Below are 24,280 nucleotides of genomic sequence, written 5' to 3' on the forward strand. Positions count from 1 at the left end.
CACACTACATATTTACATAATACTACAGGTTCTTACTGTATTCTTCAAACTATGCTTAAGAGCTAGAGCTGCTCTGGAGAAGTATGTTCATTTCTGTGAACATCCCAACAAGTTTGTCACTTATAGCAACCATTAGATTGTCCCATTCTCCATCGTCCAAAGAACTATCGTTCCTTCCACCAAGAATATTTGAACATTTTTTTTCTTCCTCTAGCATATCGTATTGTACATATTTTTCAACGCTTATAAGATTAACTATTTGTTCCAGCAAGATGTCTTTACTTTTGAATAATGTGGGAAATTGTATAATGAAATGTTAAACGTCATTGTTCGCAACTTTTTTGCACAATTTACACATCACATTTTGGAATTCAGCCCTGTAGGAAAGCTTGATTAATTCACAAATTTTCCATGTGCTTTTAGAAATTTCAACGTTAGAGACCATAAGGGAATGGGTCCAATATATTGACGAACTGCCCTATACTATAACAGATCGGGACGATTGCTGCACATTTTACACCATACATCATAGTAATAGTTTGTTGTGACTTTCTTAATAAACGATTTCCACTGAAACTCTCTACAGCACGCACCAGAGAACACAAACTCGAAAAAGAAAGTCTCCATGTTAAATTTCGCCATTGTATGGAAGCTGTCTACGATGAAGCTTACGTTTTGAAACGATTGTGAGGTGACCTTGAATGTACATAAGCGAATAATAAAAAGAGATTTCCAGACAAAAGATAATTTAGCACTACATAGTCATACAGTACACGCGAGGTCACAATTTGAAACGAATTTTGTAGTATTCTCCGAAATTTACCATTAAAACCGAGTCTGTACACCTTATGTAAAAGCCCGTCTATCCATACACTGTTGAATCCTTATAATCTTTGTATGGTTTATGTTCTGTACCGCGCGGACGTCCCTCAGCTTTCCACACTATACGATACTGCCTCATTGACGTATGCAGTTCTTTAACACTTCCGATGTTCCAATAAAGTTTTAAGTATTTACGATACTGCTTAACTGGCAATGTAGCTTTCGCTGAATCCTTTATCGCGAAAACAATAATCTGTACTAGGCTGTCGAGATCATCTAAATCCTTCGCCTCGCGGAATTTAGTAGTATTACCGATCATCTGCGCTACTTTGTCGGCATAAGCCACATTTTGCTCGGAAGACACTTTTATCCAATTAACGGCCTTTGACGACAATCTATCTCTATGCGTGTTCCTTAAAGTACAACAAAATTCTAACGACACAGGTAGATGATCAGATGCATTAAGAAAATGATCGTCTTGTATTTCGCACGTTTTCCCATTATCCATATCATGTGTTCCTATTAAAATGTGGTCAATCAATGAGGTCTTCGAGCCGTCCCACGATACGTAAGTCGCATCACCTCCTTTCGGCCACTGTTGTGAATTGACAGAGATGAGATAGTTTTCAATAATAAGAGTCTCAAGGAGTTTACCCCTGTCGTTTGCCTCGTAGCGATTATTTTTACCTAACCGTTCCGATATACGTCCATTGAAGTCGCCAAGAATAATAACGGTACCTTGTTCGCTATACCGTTGATATAAATCAGACAGTGCTTGTATCGTTTCTCGGTACAGAGTCATAGAAAGATTTGTCGACGGCATCAATACCCCAAAGACATACATAAACGACTTGTCCACCAGTTGTACTGAGACCCCTATTATACGACCATTCCCTTCGTTCATCAGGGGCGATTTATTCAGGTATTTCTTCCAAAGATTCGCAATTCCACCAAACCCTCTCGGATGCGTCCTCAGTTCCAACTCTATAGGAATGCGTGAATCATTCCGTCCAAACGAGTCAAAACTACAGTCAATACTGTTCAGAAAATTAAGCTGTTCTGGCGGTAACCAATGTTCCGTTATTACAGCAATGTCCGTATCGCGAAGAATCTCGCCTAGTAAAGGGGTGCCGTACATTACCCCTCGAGTGTTCCACGTAAGAAGCTTCACGACAAAAAATAATAAGAACGAGAGCATCAACGCAGAGTTATTCACCACGAGTATGGACTGTTTGAACGACCACCGTAGTTATCTTCCCGTTCACCCCCGCGATTTTTGTACCGATTATCGCCACGATCCTCCCACTCGCGTACAAGAACGCCGTCCGGCCAAAAGTACGGATCGATTGCCGTTGCGAAATTATCTTCGCAAACATTTATGCGTGCTGTGTAAGTAGGATAGTCTGTGTCCCAGAACTTTATAATACGCATCATAGTGACGTTAACTCCTCTTTCCGCTGCGTATGTCCTTACAGAGCTCACAACTTCATCTGCAGTGGCATCTGCAGTAATACGCGACATTATTACGGCTTACCACGTATACGTATCTTATCAATTCATGTGCAACATTGAGAATATAAATTTTCCCTGTTTGCACCTCATCATTCTCCATTCAAACAAAACACACCAATTTATAACGTTTTAATGATTACAATAAGTACGCATTCCTTTTGAACATCATCATACATGGTTCAGATGGTCATATATCGTGATCTTGATACGCTTTCACATCTTATTACAGCTGCCTGTAAATATGTGTGTCATCATTTATTTAATTGTGTGTCCACTTATTTTGATCGACCTAGAGTTCGCAGCCCACAATACTTGCCTGCTGAAAGTCGTAACTTGAAAAACAAACACGTACTGTTTTGCTGGGGGAGGGTGGGATACATGATCTAAATTTAGCAACACTTGTCTCTGAATACCGAAGAAATAAGTTCAGGAAAATTACACAAATCGAATAGCTGGTCAATCAAACATCTCGTGTTTCCTAGTTCGGAGACCACCCCCCAAAAAAAACCGTCCCGAAAGAGCTAAGAATGACAGTTTCTGTCTTGCGGTTTTAAGTTCACATTGATGCTTAAAAGTAAGCATTACAAATTAGACACTAGGGAACTAAAGCCATTTTGTTTTCAAATATTTCAATGTTAATGAGAGAAAAACGTCGGGGCCGATCGTTTGATTCTCAGCAAACAGCAAATGTCATTTAAAGACGCACCTATATGTTTGTAAGATCACCGATAACAAATAATATTTACAATTGCCACTGTTTTGTAATCTATAATGTAAGTGTAGGCAAGTCTGTTTAGTTCTCAACGCGTATGAATATATGTAGATATGGGCAGACTTCTTTCCGCAAAACTCGTGTTAATGTTTATAAACAAACGCTAGATTTAGACTACCGTGCGTTCGAGACACCAAGTGATGTCGGGTTCGAGACAAGACAGATAATGTTCATGACCGGTCATAAAACATGAAGCTAGTGTCAGATGCTACAGTCGCGATTGTTCGCCGATACAAAAACGCTCCACCAGCTCCACTCTCTCATCTATGAGTGTCGGCACAGAAACGATGGCCATCGTTCCTAGAAATGTAGGTCAAATGTCTCGTCTCCCAAATGTTACATAAACAGTCACTCGGTCGACAATCGATTTATACACATCATACAGTGTACATGACATCTGTACAAACCTCTGGTTTGTTTACAAACAGCAATTTCAATAACTGCACATTCAACTTCAACCAGGCCTAGGCTAGTCACTATCGCTCGACGACATGGTAGCACTCTCTATTTCCCGCCTTTGGGCGCATCACTTTTAAAATATGAACGTCCGCGGTCATTAGTATTTTGCCCCAGTACCTCAAATTCATACAAATATAAAATTATTTATCCCATTTCCTCCTAATACAATTATGAATATATTGTATTAATTTAAATATGGCTATTTTATGTGAATAAAAATATTAAAATGGAGGAACTTTTTTCATTTTCATTTGTTGTCACGGATAAAGTGGGCGGGGTTTAGGTGCCTGTCAACGGCTTTTGCGAATGGCTGTTTCGCATGCATTACATGACGTCAAAATAGTTTTGAACGCAGATTACACAAGGTAAATGTATCCGCCTCTTTAAATCGTTCTTTTGTTAAAAGAAAATATTGTAAATATAAGGATTAACCTTTTATTTTATTTAGTTTATGAGATAATAAATCCAATGGAGCAGTCGGTAAATTGTTCGTAAACGTAAAGTGTTTACGTAATTTACCTCGGGCTCCATTGGATTAATTATCTCATAAACAAAACAAAATAAAAGATTAACCCTTAATTGAACACAAATAAACACGTTTATACATATTTGACTGAACTTTTCTCTTTTTCAGCTTCAACGGGTCAATAAGAATGGCAACCATGCATATAAAAAAAAATGCTTGATGATTTAAGAGCCGAGTTTCTAGAATGTCCGATTTGCCGAAATCAATTCGATGAGAATATACATACTCCTAGGTAGTATCCCTGTACCTGTGAACAATGTATGACTCGTCAATTTCTACAAAAATCAACTGATGAACGTGTGATCCGCTGTCCGTTGCTCATGTGAGTCTATCCGGCCTCCTCCCCTGACGTTTTTCATTATCAAAAAGACTTTTTTTAAGAGATTTGAAAGCTTTTATTTCGACCAAAGAGAAAGTGCTCCAACCAGTTTGCGGACGCGTACTGTAAAGATTGTGACTTACGTCTGTGTAGATCTTGTAGTGAAGCAATCCACATTGGCAATAACTCAAGTCACAACGTGATTTTCGGGGTCAAGAAACTTCAAGTTGACGTGTGTCATTTTTGTCTTAAGCAGTCGGTTATATTCTGCCCAAATTGTAAAATACTTTTTTGTAAAGCTTGTAGAGATATTCAACACAGTGACGAAACTGTTGGTACTCATAAAGTCTGCATCACCAATCCAGAATACATTCCGGCATTGGAAATGGCAAAACTGAACGTTTTATTTATGCAAAAACAACAGGAAATCGGTGAGTCAATTTCACTTCAATTCCATAGATATATTGTGTATATAAGAAAAAGATATTTTGTTCTGGTCGCGTTATGAGTCGATAACTTCAGCTGAGCATGTTGTAATTTGATAGATGGTGGTTCAATTAAAGTTACAGACTAAAAATCGCCTTAAAAAAGCCTTATGAACCCCGCCCTCATCAACTGTTGATGATGTCACAATTATGTCTAGTTGCGGTAAATTTGTAAAACTCTGCCAATATATTCTGTTGTCGACGTCAACGTCGACTGTTGGAAACTTGACTCGTTCTGCGATAAAGTTATGCGATTAGAACTCTGGTTAACAGGAACAATGTTTATTGGGTGCAGCCTACACATCTAAGGCTTGAACTCGATTTTGACGACGTAAATGGTAGTATGAACACAGTGGATTCAAACTATCATAATTATACGCCGTGAAAATGAAGATCACTTTTTTGTATTAACATCCAACAGATGATGTAAGCGATAGCTTTGGTTACTAGGGTTGTGTAATGCCGGTGAATACACATCGATATCTGAGAATATTTAGTAAACACAAATGGAACAACACTATTTCTTTTTCTTTTGATATTATTGACATTTCAATAAAGTAATTAGTGTATCCATTTGAACATTTGAACGCCAATCGACAAACTGCTCTGGAAGTTACACAGTCGACTGTTTCATACTGAGTTTGCCATTGTTTACTTCACAGAAGAAAAAAAGGAAAGGGTACATGTATCCATGAAGTCTGGATAAAGAGTTTATTAACATCCGGGCTGTTGTTTAATTAGAACTTTTGTTTTTCATTATTCGTATTTTCTGTACCATGTCTTTCTTGTGTAAATGTGTGTGTCTAGCAGTCATCTAAGACATGTACTTACTTTTGTAAATGTGGTGATGCAATGTCTCTGACCATCGTGATATAAACATAAAAGTAATTCGACGCAGTATTTGAAGCATGATTCAATCCGCAGAATCTTATTTCACATACACAAATCCATCCGCAGTTACAGTTAATTCAGAGCGTTGATGTTTAGCTTGATGCTTTAGTTGATTGTCCCTGTACATGGGTCAAGATTCAAAACAAATTACTCTCTGCTTGTCCTAGATTATATATAGTGGAATGCTCAAAATTATTACTTGTCTATATGTGGTTTTGTGAACATTTATTTCATTGTTGTAAGATAGAGAGTGCTAACTGGTGTACACTTTCTTAGAAAAGTATTACTTCTGGTGAAATGTGCATGTTGCAGAGATGTTTATGGATACTTAAAATGTGTGTATGAAGTCTAAAAAAGTTTTTAATATCCAATAATTCATGGAATTTCTACAGTTTTTATTGCTTTAATTGCTTTCACCTTTTCCACCACATTTTAGACGTTTCTAAGCGGGTTCCTGTTCGAAGTATTAACCAAAGATTCAAACATTTGATATGGAAAATATGGACCTTCAGTCAGGGTATGGTTGCCAGGACATCGCTAGTAAACACTGCCTTAGTGTTCCTTCTGCTGCTGCTGCTGCTAGGCGTTTTAGTTATAGACATCTCCAACTTTCCCGCCTACACCATTCTACCATCAGAAGAAGGTACCCATGTCCTTAAACAAATTTTCGAAATTTCTTTTAAACTACTACTGACAGTGTATATATTATACATTGTATATAGGGTAACCACTTTACCGAATTTCCGATATGACATCAGAATTCAGGTTTAAATATGATAATTGTTGTCATGGTACGCGAATTTCTATAAACTAATGTCAGTTACAAATCATACTTTGCTTTCATCGTTAGAAGATGATAATTCTTAGTTTTTCTAAAAAAAAGAAAAAAAAAATTCTTCAATTTACCTACTTGATTGATAGAATTTCCCTTTTCAAAGGGGATCGAAATATTGATTTGAAATACAACATTGAAGACTCTAGTAATATTTGTTTGTTTCGCGTTGTTTGTTTGGATTCGGAACAAGTTCTCGTCTGCGATAGACAGACATAAATTTTGTAAGAGTAATCTTAATCAAAATATAACGTACAAAACGTTGACAACTACCGCTTCTCACCAAAGAGATCGATAACGCGTATGTCTTGGTGGGGTCATATAGACGTTCATACATTGAACTCAAACTAAAAGGTTTAAAAGATGCAAAAGCATTAATTCCCAACGAATTGGTCGTTAAGCAAGACAACATTCTGAGAACGATTTTTTTTACTATACAATGTTTGGCATTTGTTTTCACAAAGTCTCTCCTGCAACATTTTGAAAAAGATAATAAGGAGCGCTCTCGTTTTAAAGAAAAGAGCTCCAACAAGAACTATTGCTGTAGGAAAATCACTTGTTTTGTTTTGACTGTAAAATGACAAAATGTAATTGTAGTTTTCACTACTTACACCGGTATTGCTGACAATATATATTAATTAACAACTGTGCTGTTCTTTCCTGTTAATAGTATAATCTCTAAAACATGTGTATTGGTAGTATGAATGAATACTGAATACACTTTATATTCTGAAAGTCAAATGATGCTATATTGAAATAAGTATATTATTAATGGTTTGTTGCTGTATTGTTTTACGTCCCATCTATAATTTTATTGGAATCGTAATGAGCCAAACAACAATGCACAGAAACACATTCAAAAGAAGAAATACATCAAACTAAAACGAAAATGGTAAAAAACAAAAATAAAAGATGTGAAACAGCAAACAAAAGCAACCGAACTGGTTGTTAAAAAATATAATCTTATTGTAGACATCAATCGAGTGTAAATGATCAAAAATTGCTATAGCATGATTATTAGACTGATCTTGGTTATAATTGGTTTTAACAGAAATAAAATGCTATGGCATGTTCAATCAGAACAAGACATTTGGCAAATATTGTAACATGATAGGGTATAATACCTAATATCAGAACATGTAGAACATGAAAATCCTGTTAATACGAAAGGCAGTGTTTTAAATGGGATGAAATGGCAGAGCAGGTTATTGCTCCTTTGAGTTGATTGTTCTAACATTCAGTTAATGCTTGATTGATAGCAAAACGAAACAGAAAGATAGTTGAATTCTGATCGACATCCCACTTAAATAACCCTGAATATCATTATTCATGTAAAACAGGGAGGTTTACAGTAAAACAGTAACATGATTTTAAGCCGCATGTTTCTCACAGTGTTCAATTTGCTTCGTAGTCGAATTGGTGGACATGACATGTCGACAAAGAACAAAAGCGGAAGAGCACCAAGACAGAGGAAGTTTGAAAAAACAGGCGCACAGGACTCTGTGTACATTTAACGTGTTCCATTACGATTTACTCAACAAAAACAGGATATATTTTGTTATCGACATCAATATAAACATAGCAAAGATATACCAAGATGGCAGAGGCAGGAATCTCTTCACCATCAAGACTTCCCACCTACACAAGGAACAGAACACACATCATAAACAGAGTAATATGAACTGGTATGTGTCACGTTGTAACACCACGAAGGACGAATTTACTATATGTCTATACAGGAGAGACTCCAAAGAGTCCCGGAAGATGATCAGCACAGTAATGATAGGACAGAATAAGACTGTGTCGTTCCTCTTTTTGGTAGATAATGTGAGACAGGTTATGGAAATCCTCTCACATGCGTTTCTTTGGAAGGATGTCGTTTTCATAGAGCATTACTATGAAAGCGAAACCTTAAGCGTCTGGTTCTCACTTACTGATTGGAAAAATGACAAGTATGTAACAGCCAGAATAAGGAGTGGGGCAAATGTAACAATAGGTGATCTATCGCCAACCGCCATTGAGATTATGTTCGGTCTGTTAACGTATCCTTTCCGATGGTTCTACACAGGCAAAATAGCTACGTACGTTTTTTGTTTGTTAATCATCTGTTTAATGTCCGATTTGTTTTATGGATCTATAGTAACACGGACGTAAAACGGACGTATCTATTTTACCTGTGTATCAATAGCTCTGGAAAACACTTCCATCACTCCTTACTCAAAAAGCGAAAAAAGAAACTCGTAATATTTTAATACACGTGTGTCATAAAGAAAATAAAGTTAATGGTTCATTTACACTGTATATCATGGTAGCCACATGATACATTTTTTTGGACGCGCATTATCTTTTTTCCGCTAGTATATCAAACTTTACATATAATTGAAATTAACCAATATTCTTCTATTTTAGTTCTTCAAATTCATATAACTTATTGATTTTACGCGCCACTTCATCTATTCCAACAGTAGTTTAGACCAATATGGATTTCCACTTTTTGTTCCCCAGTAACACATATGACTCATTGAAAGAAAAAAACAGCTCTAACGTGCAGTGTAATTAACAATTCTTGGTATGCTGTGTTTATTATAAATCTTTTAAACGTGTACTCGCATGTGTGTGTCTTACGTTGATCATTTTAAATACATATGCAAGACCACACACTTGTGTTTTTTTAACGAATCAGAAAGCACGAGTTTATTGTGCGGACGAATATATTCCCGAGTGCACGGAGCGCAATGAGTGAATATATAATTAATGAGCACACCTTTAATTCTTGAAATTCATATAAGTAGTCGGTTTTGCGCACATCCCTATCCGTTTTAATAGTACTTTAGACAAATTAAGATTTCTATCTAACATCACCGAAGAGTCCTAGAAAGAAGAACAGCTGATACTAGTTGGCATACTGTATAAATGTGTTATAGGTGCACTCACAAGTGTGTCTTACGGTCGTCTTTTCAGTATCTGTAATTTTAATGTATTTCTCGATTTAGAGTACATATACAAAGTATATTTTTTTATGATTTACCACTTTTTAATGTAATACATTTTACTACTACGTATATGTATGGTCGCCATAATGAAGCAGTCAACTATTTATCAAGTAGGAAGTTGTATTTTTCATAACAGAACGGCGGAACGTTAGTGTATTTACGTCCAGGTGATAGTGCAGATCTAATGCCGACTTTAGAGTGATACGACAACGCAATACTGTGCCGAATGCACCCATCACAGTTTTCTAATCGCACAGTATTCATTGACAATAAGTTAACACCGTAGACAAAAAGTGAGGCATTGCCAAGCAGGTTGTGTTGTATATCCAACAGTAGAAGACACAGAAATAATTTCCAAATTCTTGAGGATATTACCACATAAGATGCCTTTTAAAACATCCCGTGAGTGATAGCAGTTATACTCTTTACTCAATCTCTCCCCCTCCCCACCAGCACCCCTAGCTTGTGATAAAAAAAATTTCAAAAATTTATAGGCTAGCAGGCGATTATTTTCTTAAGGATATTTCTTTAAACTCTTGTGTTTTACTATACCCTGGAGAAGTATTTAAGAATTTGAGCAGATATCAAGTAATGAACGGAAATTACAAAATGACGATGTTGTGACGCGCAATGTTAATATTATGAAGCGTATGTAGCAAACATTGAGAGACATTTTCACGTGATTTCTGTGATACAAATGGTGTTTTAGATTACTTTCATAATTTGTTAATGTGCGCATGATTTTCAAACTAAAGATATACATTTTTAAAACAATATTTTTTTTTACAAAAATACTCTAGTATATATACATTATTGGAATCATTTTTATCATAAAGCACCATAGAAATCACAAATTTCATCTATTATAAAATTGGCAAATAAGAAATGGTTTGAATTATTACCATAACAAAACAGTGCAAGTCTTTTTGTATGACTATGTCTGCATAGTATTTTGTTTGGGTGAGCAATTTATATTGTTGTATATGACATTCATTGCATTAATTAGCTAGATATTTGAAAATGCAGTGTATTGATTCTTGGAATACTAATTTGAGTGCTTCGCATTTGTTAGCCTTTTGTTGTTTTTAAATGATGATAAAGACACCAAGCATTCGGTTCAGCAGGAACAACAACAATCATTTTAAGGACTTTCGAATATCACAGCAGAATGATATCAGAGCCCTTTGCGTTCTTTACTGAGGTGAGCGTCCAATCCACTATTGCCAAATGTGCTAAACCTGTGAGGGCTTACTCAGTTATTACTATCCAATGTAACTATGATTAATGTCTGTACAGTTCGAATGGACTGCAATTATTTCATTCGAAATCATGGCCACCATCTTGTTTCTGTATCTGTACTGCACTCACTTCCACGTAGTTTAGTGTTAACACCCATTTTGGGCATGATCCATTTTACTGACAGAAACAGGACAATACAACACTGCAATTGAGTGCATGATTACACGTGATAGCTGCCAGCAATTAGGAAATACGACTCCTCTCTTCCGGAAATAGCTAATATCCTCGTCATTCATGCCGCAGTTATGTTGTGTCAATGGATTACAAGTGTAATGGTGTTACGTCAATTCCTTTGCTCCCTGATCAGTAGATGAAGGTAACATAAGGTGACGTTTATTCACATGTTTCCAATAACACATAATTTATTATACACACGCGAATCAAGGAGGATCAGAACCGAACGGAACCGGTCACAAAGTCCTGATATTGTATAGATAATTGCTTGTAATGAACGCTTGTTTCCAAAGAAGGCAACATAACTATGGAATTAAAACATTTGAATTCGCCTCGCTGTTTCCTGGAGAAATTTCTGCCAGCCTGACGTGTTTGACATTTTCACACTCCTATTTGATTTCGGTCTTTCCACGATTTCTCTTTTTTGTGTCTTTAGTGGTCCTATTTTTGTCAAATATTTGATAATAACTTGTAAACAAAGGGTATTATTTTCTCTCATCCTTGGACATATGATGGCTATTTTAACTAAAAATTAATTTTAACTATGAAATCTTTCTACTGCAACGTCAGGGCTATTTTGACTTCTAAAATTGCAATAATTATAGAAACTGATTTTTTTAGTTGGGTATGAAAGACTACTCTTCCCACCAAGTTTAAGTCAAATATAAGCAATTGAACAGTGAATAAAACACTATGTATCACCTTTTTAACATGTAGCGTTCCAAGATGTGAAATCGGCATTTTTTTCTCTTATGAGGGTGAAAGTGAAGCACTAGAAAATACATTTATGCTGATTTATTCAGTAAGCTGAAACAGAACGGCGAACAAATTTTAAAAATATTTACTGGACCATGTGTCCATTTTAAACTCATTAGTGTAATTGGCTCTTTTCGTACCGTCACTTTTATTGGAATGATCTATCTATCTGTAAAGATTATTATCAATAATTAGTATGGATTGTAACACAAAGGACTATTAGTGCAAAATAATAGTAGTGTGAGTATTTGTATTTATTCATCATTTTAATAGCGTTAACGTACATGGCTTATAAAGCTGCCCCAAATGATTCGGCACACATGTTTTTGCTTTGTTTTTATCAGATGACATTATTGTTTTTATTTCACCAGAACATGTATGAGACTGGCAAGCTTTGTTCCTTTTCATGTTACCAGCCAAAGGTTATACATGCAGACTAGCCGTTCTTTTTTTTACATTATTTTATTTGAATTATATGACCTTTATAGTAGGTCAATGTTATTTGTTTCGACAACGTAATTGAGATCAACCACAGAAAGTGTCTAGCCATATTTCAGAACAAGACCTTTCGGTTCTTCGGAAGTTGTCATTTGAGTTTTTATTATATATGTTATCCAGGTTATTGAAAGATTCAACCCTTTCATGACATATAAAAAACAGGCCGTAGGTCGGTGCTTTTTCTCTAGGTTCTCCGGCTTTTCTCCACAACGATAATCTTCAAATGGCCATAGCTGTTAATAGGACAAAAAACACAAGCAAACAAATATTCATAGTTTTTGTTTAATGACATATATGTGTCTCTCTCTTTCCCGCCCCCAAAATACATTTTTCTGAGTGTAAATATTCTGCGGGGCTAGATCGGGATTCTAACCCCTGACTTCAAATTGTTATACCGTCGCTTTAACCGATTGAGCAATCTGGTCGACGGAAGCGTCGTAGTCCGACTAGCATAATGGAGAAGTTAAGAGGAGACTATACAACGGTGCAGTGGGGCCGGGATCCTTAATTAAAGATACTGCAGTTATTTGTCTACCAAATTAGAAAATATTATTTATATTTTACCGATTTTATGGAAGACAGGAGCAAATGCCAAAAACAATCCCCATAAAAACATATGATGTGTTACACTGAGTGTGTTTTCGTTCATGGGAATCACAGTTGCCTCCCTTTAAACAGTTTGCGGTATTCCCCACACAAACACTACCTTGAATGAACGTACAGTACGTGGTTTCACACGACACATACAAGGCGTACATGTGGACTGTCACCTTGTAATTCTATACTACAAGGTGACGATCCCATTGGATCACCAGTATTCTGCGATTGTCATTGTTCCTCGTTGCAACACGCAGATTATGTGATGACGACTATCAACATACAGAGTAACTTGTCTGATGTTATTTCCGTATACATTTTGATTAACTCTTTTGCCGAAGTGAATCTTCCCTGTGATGGTTTGCCGTGAAGTGTGCTTTGTTATGCAGATTAAGATTTACCTATAACTTCAAACAACACAAACACATTTAATTTTATAAATTATAAAAACAATAATTTATAATGTATTAGTTTTTAAACATTAATTGACCATACATGTAATGATACAAGGTACAAAATATGAACAAGATATCTGACAGCATGGCGCCGCACATTGACAAACCATGGAACAAAGGAGCAAAGCAGAGAACAGTAGCTACCTATTTCAAGGAAATCTGTTGATGATAGGTATAAGTACCGAATTGTTCTAAAGGTGTTGGAATGGTATGGAAAAAGATTGAATGAATTGATAACCTCCATGTAAACTGTTTGTGTAATCTTCATCGAATACTTATTGAATCATTTTATTTTATTTTGATTAGAAGGCAAATTGCAGATATAATTTTGTTAATCTGAGAAGCTCAACCATCAACATCAACGATAGTGTCCTTGACTGACCTAAGTTAACAAAAAGACTAAAAGGTCACCCTCTTATCCACGTTATCCTTTGTGAGGACTAATGCATCTTCTACTTCAGTTTAAATCTGCCTGTATCAGTATACAGCAAAATAGTTCTTGCTATAACTACAATAAATATTGCACTTTCATAACCTTAGACAATCTCCAGGTATAATCAAGTGTCCTGGACAGATTGAGAGTAAAAACAATGATTTTGAATAATACCATACCAAAATAATTGCTTCAGACCTGTCTTGAAATATCAAAATGTGAGTTACGCTTATATGTCTGTTACATGAGGGCCATTTAGATGCAAGTGAAGTTTTGATTTTAAAGCGTTGTTGATGAATTAGTTTACGTGGGACTATGCTTCGGGTTTCTTAGTGTAGTACTAATGTGGAAGGAGATGCAGGTACCCACAAGGTTGCGCCAATGCACTTCATAGTTTTCATTTATGTAATAAAGAATATGTCTCAAAAGCAAGGACTGCTTACGAATCAACAGAGGTCGTGCCAAAATAACAGAAATTCAAGAACTGTACAGACGAAGGATATATAACACACTTTAATGTAAAAAATGTAATGTTATGTTTTTTCTCACAAAGAAACTGTATATGTACGGTTATCACCCTTTACCTGATGTGGCTATATATGACATACTGAAGCTCGGTACAAATAGTCTTGTACTGATTAGCAAGCGGTGTGGTGATCCGTCAATTGTACAAATGATTGGACATGTGTTTCGATTATTAGAAAGGATGGGTTAGGATTGGAAATCAATGAAAAAGCACCAGATCCTCATCAGCAGAAAATTGCAAAACTAATATGATTGGTGATTAGTTTAATCGGAATTCGAATAGGATGCTCGAAAGTAAGTGGTTCGAAAGCCGGCTCGGATTCACAAATAACAAATATCTCAAACTGAATTAAGTCGCGCTTGCATACTCACGTTTCTGTTGAACCATTGCGATCTAAGTGGACTGGTGTAGTTCCCCCCTACTGCCTGACAGTTTTTACACACCACGCATAGTTATCTTTTAGGGTTATGCATTAAACAACTTTCACAGCATCATATATCTGCAAACGAAATTACTACACAGTGATCGTAAGTCAGTTTTGCATACTGCTATCCATTAATATTTTTGCTGAGCAGTTTCATTTTGATGATTTATCTTTTACATATGAGTTTTTGTTTTTTCAAATATTCATTCGTTAAGAACATCCCATGATAAGTTATTACAACATATTTGATTTATGTATGTTATATTTGACAGTCAGCACGATCAATGATGGTAAGAACAAGTTATTTATCTTAAATATCAAGTGTTGAGTGTCATACGCAAAATGAAAAAAACAAGTTAGATCAAAACTTACAAAAGGGGTATCAATATTTTTTTTCGGCACCATTCTATCCAAAAGTTAAAAAGGCAAATCACCAAACACTTAACAATAATTGACTCACAATAAATATGACATATCAGATGACTTTGTAATTAAATTGTTTTTATTTTTGTGTTTAACAAGGCACACACATAATCACTATTGGCCCTCCAAAAATACCTTTGTTTTCAAAAGCCACGCAAGAGTAACTTTCAAATATGTTATCTCAATTGCACGACGTTGTTGATTAACTGTTTGGCAGACTCCATACCCGGCGTTGCCTGTTAACTGTTTGGCGGCCTCCATCTTCGACAATGTCTGTTAACTGTTTAACGTCTTCCTTCCTCGACGTTGTCTGTTAACTGTTAAGCGGCCTCTGTCCCCGACGTTATCTGCTAACTGATTGCTGGCCTCTATCCCCGACGTTGTCTGTTGACTGTCTGACGGCCTCTGTCCCCAACGTTATCTGCTAACTGATTGCTGGCCTCTTTCCCCGACGTTGTCTGTTAATTGTTTGGCGGCCTCTGTTTCCGACGTTATCAGCTAACTGATGGATGGCCTCTATCCCCGACGTTGTCTGTTGACTGTTTGACGGCCTCTGCCCCCGACCTTATCTGCTAACTGATTGCTGGCCTCTATCCCCGACGTTGTCTGTTGACTGTTTGATGGCCTCTGTCCCTGACGTTATCTGCTAACTGATTGCTGGCCTCTGTCCCCGACGTTGTCTGCTAACTGTTTGGCGGCCTTTGTCGCCGACGTTGTCTGTTGACTGTTTGGCGGCCTCTGTCCCCGACGTTATCTGCTAACTGATTGCTGGCCTCTATCCCCGACGTTGTCTGTTGACTGTTTGATGGCCTCTGTCCCTGACGTTATCTGCTAACTGTTTGCTGGCCTCTTTCCCCGACGTTGTCTGTTGACTGTTTGACGGCCTCTGTCCCCGACGTTATCTTCTAGCCGATTGCTAGCCTCTATCCTCGACGTTGTCTTTTGACTGTTTGGCGACCTCTGTCCTCGACGTTGTCTGCTAACTGTTTGGCGGCCTCCGTCCTCGACGTTGTCTGTTTATCAGCCTCCGTCCTTGACGTTGTATGTTAACTGTTTGGCGTCCTCCGTCCCTGACGTTGTATGTTAACTGTTTTGCGGCGTCCATCTTCGAAGATTGATGTTAACTGTTTTAAGTCATCCGTCCACGATGTTGTGTGTTAACTGTTTGGCGGCCCTCGTCCGCGACGTTTCCTGTTAACTGGTTGGCGTCCTCCGTTCTAGACGTTGTCTGTTTCTTATTTCAGTTCTCAGTTCTCAACCTAGTGTATGAACTGTATGGCAGAAGAAAGTTTTAAATGTTTATCAGAGGTTGATCTACTGAAATGAACATTATATAAAGCACCAACGTTTTAAAATTAAATAGTCAAAGCCAGACGGCCGACTGTATTGTGTTAATACATAGTCGATAGCCCACCGGCGGGATTCAAATTTGGGGTATACACAGGCCGACATTATCATGTTATTATTTCTTTCCATTTCAGTTCTACTATAGTTCTGTAATTACCAACATGCGGACAAAATAATTTTGTTTAAAGTTACAAACACTGTACATTCTATACTAAGAAATATAATTATCATTTTAACACCAGTCAGGAAAATATCTTCATAAAGAAAGAAATTGAAAGTTTGAACAGAAAATATATAGACCTCAAGTGTTTTAATGGGGGCAGTAGGTCAATTTTGGTTTCTGCAATGTGACATGAAACACAAAATATACATGTAACTCCTGGTACCTAAGGAGGACCCACATCAGTCGACGAAGTCAAGCCACAGTAAGATGTTAACAGATTTGACGACCTATCAAAAGAATTAGTTACATTGTAAGATATTGGGTGCACAGTAAGGTGTTAGCAGGTTTGACGACCTATCAAAAGATTTAGTTACATTATAATATATTGGGGGCACAGTAGGGGGTTATAAATGTAGCAGATTTGACGACCTATCAAAATATTTAGTTAAATTGTAATGTATTGAAGGTGTCACAAAGGAATTGTCAGAGGTTTTATCAAAGTTTTACTCAATTATCAAATAAAATTTCTCAAAATATTTAAAAGTGATTGACAATTTCTTCACTGCTGAAATTGCGTAAAATGGCAACTCGAACGTGTCATTCAGCAGTCGCCGTTGAGCAAAAAACATGTTGAGCGATAAAGAAATGTCATAAAGATGTCTTCAAAGGTCGATAGAGATTGGTATTATAAAAGCGTTGCCTTTATGAGACGACACAGAACTAATAATGAACCCCACTGAAACAATTGATCAACTAACGAATACGGTTCAAGAGTAAACCATATCCCTTTTGTACCATTTGAAACACATAACCGTGGTTTCAGTTACAACAGCAAAGCATTAAAAGAATTAAACGCATATTTTTGAGTGCCACTAAAATGAGAAATTTTTGTTTTGATACAGGAGAAAATGCACAGCATTGTGTTTCAAACAACATGATATTTTTTTCTCGACACCATAATCGTATTTCATTACGCAAAAACAAATCCTCTTTCAACTTCTTAATATTCTATTAACAAGTTTAAAATAATTTATGTTCCATACTCCTTACCAAGGTTAATGATACCTTATATCGGTAAACTATGTTTTAAAAAACTATATACTGCGGACAAAGTCGTAAATCAAATATGTCGGTAGCTTAACAGTTTGATCTTGCCAACTGACACCAGATTTCGTCATTTGTTAACGGATTGGCTGCCGTGTATTTAAACCAATTAAAACATGAGTTGTTGATATTTTGCGAATGCCATCATTTATCTAAAGTATTATCTTTTTTTAATTATTTGCATTGACTTGTGGTAGGAATGAATCTCGAGGTGATGAGTTAATAAGGTTTTATATAATTAGTCATGTCAATATATCCCCTTTAGAAGTGGAAAGCAAGAGCATTTACTAACTATACCCCACGATATGATGGACTGATGCCATTTTATTTTGTATTCTTCTCTTTAACGTTTGGTTTTCTCCCGGCGTGTCCGTTGGCGCACACACGTTTTGTCATGTGTATAATGGTGACAGAATACCAAAAGAAATAAAACGTTTTTCTTAATGTAGCACCTAAACTACATCCAAAGCAGTTCGTATGGCTATACTACATTTCATAACGTAAAATAACCCCATAAAACAGGGAACATATTTATGTTGACGCGAAAGGTGTGGACATTTAGGAACTCAACAAGCGGTCAATATTTTGCTATGACATGTATTCAATTTTTTAAGGGAACAATTTGTCATTTTTTCAGACATTTTTTAGCAGATGGCTTTTATAGTTGAAAGTGTAACGTTCTATTTACAAATCGAGATACAGATATGAGAGTTAACATGAGAGTGTGTGCAATAGTTATCTAGATGTAGACATAGTAATTTTAAAATTCTTTATAAACAATGTATCATGTGTGAAGTTTGAACTAAACATCTCGGAGCGAAGCTTAACTATCGGTTACAATCAACATCATAATGATAATAATAATTCGAGGTTCTTATATACCGCTTTATCACAACCTAGTCCCTTGGTCGTCTCAAAACGGTTCACAAGTTATTATCCGTGGTTATAGGGCCTTTGCAACCAGCCAATATCTTTCTCCACTCCCTGGGGAGCATACAGCCGGAGCTGCCATTTCGGCCCTAACAGCTAGCATTCGACAATTCTAGCACTGCCTAACCACGTACTCATTTACAGCTGAGTAAACTGGAACAAGCATGCAACTCTTTAGTCCCTAATACGCCAATAGCTTGAGAGATTCGAACCGATATAACTGCAGGATTGACTTCAAAAGTTTAAAATTATATCAAACTGATTTAAATGAAATCAGATACCGCCATGCTTTTTTGGAAAGTAATAAAACAGGTTTATAATTCCGGACTTCTTAATCGTCTTGGTTATCTCTAGATTTCTAACACGATAGTTGTTAAAGGAACATGTTTTTATCTGTGCTCTGTGAAGAAAAATTTGGATTTATCTCAACTGTATGTTGTCCTTGTTTATTTCTTAGCCACAATCGGTTTTACAAATACATTTACAAACAACGACATACAACGCGTAAGAATTGTACCTGCTGCCCCCATTGCATGATCGTAAGAGGCGACTAATTTGGGATCTTATCTTTTTGCTTCTTTCTAAACAACTTTCTTATTCCTAATGTCAACCTTGACAATGCCTCACTTTTGGCCTTTAGTTGAGCGTTTGCCTCTGTGAGGAAGGCTTTGGGTTCTGTCCCCTGGCCGAGACATATCAGAGTCTATAAAATGGTAGTTTCTTCTCCTGATGAACGCTCAGCAATTTAGGAGTGGGACGACTGGTTTGCTCGTTGTCAGTATAATGTGAACGGTAGGTTGTCCTGCTGGTTGTCTTCGGCGGTATGTTTTAGTGAGGTAGCACTATAAAGTCGGCATCAGTTCCGCGCTATCACAAGGAGACTAACACGAACATATCGCAGCCTCTTAAAACACACAAACATACACTACACGCAAGCATCTTGCACACAGGGGAGACCTTTTTAACTGACCATAGCTGTTGATATGTTAGAACGTTAAATAATACTAAATAAAGCAACAAAACAAACCACAAGAAACAGGGTTAAGTTTAAAGTTTGCATGGTGTGGTAATGTAAATGTTAAATAACAGGCTCTACACAATTGTATTTTTTCATCAATATTCAGGCCATCCTTTTAACGGCAGAGGTGTTAACCTGAAATTGACTGATTGACACCTTCCGGCTCTTTAGATTGGTTGAAACTCTTTTGGCGCCTGTTGACTTCATGCTCTTTCATTGTGGACGTTCAGCCGCGATGTTGTACAATAATGGATGTCTTAATTATGCAATAGATTAGATTTATGAACATTTGGAGTGTTTTAAAATGGATTTATGATAAAATATTTCAAGTATTACAGAATGAGCTATGAGTATAATGGATTTGTCAACATATGTAGCAATGTGATATTTGCATCTGAACATAAATCACATCAAACTCATTCCTTTGTGGCCTTGCACTGATGACGATTGTTTGTTCGAAGGAAAATATCGACCTGCTGCATCTCGCTGCATTTTGTAAGCGGCGACTGTTTCTAGTTAGCATGCTCAAGCTCGGATTCTGTGCTCAAAACTACATTTTTTTTGTAACTCAATTAAAACATGTTAAACGATCAAAAAGTCAAACGTAATCATTGAAAACAGTATTCGGCTTTATTTTTTAATTTTTTTTTTTCTAAATCATTGACAAAATATTTTTTTATTTAAGGATTAACTTGAATATATTTTCCATGTTATGAGCCGTTTCGCGGTTTATTTAGAGTACACTCCGGTTTTTTGTGTTATATCTCCATAACATGAAAAAATATATTCAAGCAAATCCTTATAATTTAATCTACTATTCACAATCCCTGTGGAAATCCACTTTTATTGATGGACTCTTTTTTTCTTAGAAATTATTGCGCTGCTGTATCAGCCAATCAAAAACGACGTTACAAAAGGCGACGTCATTTTGTTACGTTATGGGCTAATAACATAAATTTTTAAGCCAATGAAAATGATTGTTACAAGCAAAATTAAATCATTAATTCATAACGAGAAAAAGAAATTCGGCTTGAGCACGAAACCCACGCTTGAGCATAAGAACCGTTTCATGAATACTGGCTCAGGGTTTTTCTTCTTTTGCGGGAACACTGACGAAACCAAAACTAATCTATTGTCCCCATGAAAACACTTTGGATATTTCGTTTCATGTACCCACTCCTTCCCTTTGGTGATTTGTCCTGTCTTCCCCTCTTCATGTATCACTGTAGCTGCTGCGTGGGCGTTAAGCCTCAACCAATTTAACGAGAATAAATGTGTACTATATCATCAGATGGCATGGGCATTTACGTCGTGTCAAGCATCTCGCATGACAATATGCTAAAGACATTTTTCAAATATATCGTTAAAAATAATTGATTGAGCATTGTTTCCATAAACTAGATGTTATCATTAATTCAAACGAAAATTGCATTTTTAATATACATTGAAAAAGTCCTGAATCAATTTGTTGATATATCATATCTAGTAAGTTTGATGGTTCGAAGAATTCTCTATTAATCCTTGCACTAGTGTAAACACATCCAGTCAAGTTATGTTGAACAACAGTTTCATCAAAGTATCTTAACCCTACCAGATACTACATAAACTTAGATAAATCAAACAAATCACGTACAGTCATTCGTTAAGCCACGCCCAGACAAAACTAGACCGTTAATAACGTTTGAATGTTGGTGTGCTGGTATGCGCGTCCCACACCTTTTATAGACTTCTAAATAAAGGTATCAAATAAGTGTGAGATGCTGCTTATTTTTGGATAGATCTTGATTGAAGCATCATTATCAACGTCAAAGTCAGCGCTATATAATACATTTGTTGTTTGTGTAATAAGATGAAACAAAGATCTGTTTGGCCGATACCTTTGGGAAGAAGCTAGTGTTCTTTAAAACACGGTATTAAATTAACATCAACAAATGTAGCGCTCACACTCGCTAAAAAGTTACATAAACCTTACCACCAACAAATGCATCACTTACAGCATCTCATGAAGATATTACACTAAACTCTAACTTAACTTTATACATTTTTGTAATAGGGGGTGGGGGATGGAAACGTCCTAACAACATGAATAAACATGCAATCTGGTTTCTTGTGAGACCCCGCCGCTAAGGTAGAGGCGGTAGCAGACAGAACAAGATATATAGTATAGCCTTCAAGTGCTGCTTGTATTAGAGGCAGCAGATTATTGTGGTTTCCTCAATGTCCCTTTAGCTTAACAAACTGCTCCTGTAGATAAACTAACTATCCCTTTAGCTTAACTAACTGTCCCTTTAGGTTAACTAACTGTCCTTTTATCTTAACTAACTGTCCCTTTAGCTTAACTAACTGTCCCTTTAGGTTAACTAACTGTCCCTTTAGCTTAACAAACAGCTCCTGTAGATAAACTAACTGTCCCTTTAGCTTAACTAACTGTCCCTTTAGGTTAACTAACTGTCCCTTAGCTTAACCAACTGTCCCTTTAGCTTAACTAACTGTCCCTTTAGGTTAACTAACTGTCCCTTTAGCTTAACAAACTGTTCCTTTAGCGTAACTAACTGTCCCTTTAGCTTAACAAACTGTCCCTTTAGCTTAAAAAACTGCTCCTTTAGATTAACTAACTGTCCCTTTAGCTTAACTAACTGTACCTTTAGCTTAACAAACTGTTCTTTTAGCTTAACTAACTGTACCTTTAGCTTAACTAACTGTTCCTTTAGCTTAACAAACAGTTCCTTTAGCTTAACAAACTGTCCCTTTAGCTTAGCAAACTGTTCTTAAGCTTACCTACATTTTGTAACTGTCCCTTTAGGTTAACTAATTGTCCATTTAACGTTACTAACTGTCCCATCAGCTTAGCTAACAGTCCCTTTAACGTTACTAACTGTCTCTTTAGCTTAGCTAACTGTTCTTTAGCTTACCTAACTGTCCATTTATCGTTACTTATTGTCCCTTAAGCTTAGCTTACTGTCCTTTTAACGTTACAAACTGTCCCTTTAGCTTAACAAACTGTCCATTTAGCTTAGCAAACTGTTCTTTAGTTTACCTAACTGTCCCTTTAGCTTAACTTATTGTCCCTTTAATGTTACTAACTGTCCCTTCAGCTTAGCTAACTGTCCCTTTAGCGTTACTTACTGTCCCTTTAGCGTTACTAACTATCCCTTAAGCTTAGCTAACTGTCCATTTAGCGTTACTTCTTATTGTCCCTTTAGCTTAGCTTACTGCCCCTTTAACGTTACTAAATGTCCCTTTAGCTTAACAAATGTCCTTTAGCTTAGCAAACTGTTCTTTAGCTTACCTAAATGTCCATTTAGCGTTACTTATTGTCCCTTTAGCTTAGCTTACTGTCCCTTTAACGTTACTAACTGGCCATTTAGCTTAACAAACTGTCCATTTAGCTTAGCAAACTGTTCTTTAGCTTACCTAAATGTCCATTTAGCGGTACTTATTGTCCCTTTAGCTTAGCTTACTGTCCCTTTAACGTTACTAACTGTCCCTTTAGCTTAACAAATTGTCCTTTAGCTTAACTAACTGTTCTTTAGCTTAGCAAACTGTTCTTTAGCTTACCTAACTGTCCCTTTAGCTTAACTAACTGTCCTTTTAGCTTAACTAACTGTACCTTTAGCTTAACAAACTGTTCTTTTACCTCAGCAAATTGTTCTTTAGCTTAACTAACTGTCCCTTCAGCTTGCCTAATTGTCCCTTTAGCTCAGCAAATTGTCCTTTAGCTTAGCAAACTGTTCTTTAACTTACCTAACTGTCCATTCAGCGTTACTTATTGTCCCTTTAGCTTAGCTTACTGTCCCTTTAACGTTACTAACTGTCCATTTAGCTTAACAAACTGTCCATTTAGCTTAGCAAACTGTTCTTTAGCTTACCTTACTGTCTCTTTAGCTTAACTAATTGTCCCTTTACCGTTACTAACTGTCCCTTCAGCTTAGCTAACTGTCCCTTTAGCGTTACTAACTGTCCCTTTAGCGTTACTAACTGTCCCTTTAGCTTAACAAATTGTCCTTTAGCTTAGCAAACTGTTCTTTAGCTTAGCAAACTGTTCTTTAGCTTACCTAACTGTCCCTTTAGCTTAACTAACTGTCCTTTTAGCTTAACTAACTGTACCTTTAGCTTAACAAACTGTTCTTTTACCTCAGCAAATTGTTCTTTAGCTTAACTAACTGTCCCTTCAGCTTACCTAATTGTCCCTTTAGCTCAGCAAATTGTCCTTTAGCTTAGCAAACTGTTCTTTAACTTACCTAACTGTCCATTCAGCGTTACTTATTGTCCCTTTAGCTTAGCTTACTGTCCCTTTAACGTTACTAACTGTCCATTTAGCTTAACAAACTGTCCATTTAGCTTAGCAAACTGTTATTTAGCTTACCTTAATGTCTCTTTAGCTTAACTAATTGTCCCTTTACCGTTACTAACTGTCCCTTCAGCTTAGCTAACTGTCCCTTTAACGTTACTAACTGTCCATTTAGCTTAACAAACTGTCCATTTAGCTTAGCAAACTGTTCTTTAACTTACCTAACTGTCC

This window comes from Mizuhopecten yessoensis, unplaced genomic scaffold (assembly GCF_002113885.1).
Source record: "Mizuhopecten yessoensis strain PY_sf001 unplaced genomic scaffold, ASM211388v2 scaffold11161, whole genome shotgun sequence".
Classification (NCBI taxonomy): domain Eukaryota; kingdom Metazoa; phylum Mollusca; class Bivalvia; order Pectinida; family Pectinidae; genus Mizuhopecten; species Mizuhopecten yessoensis.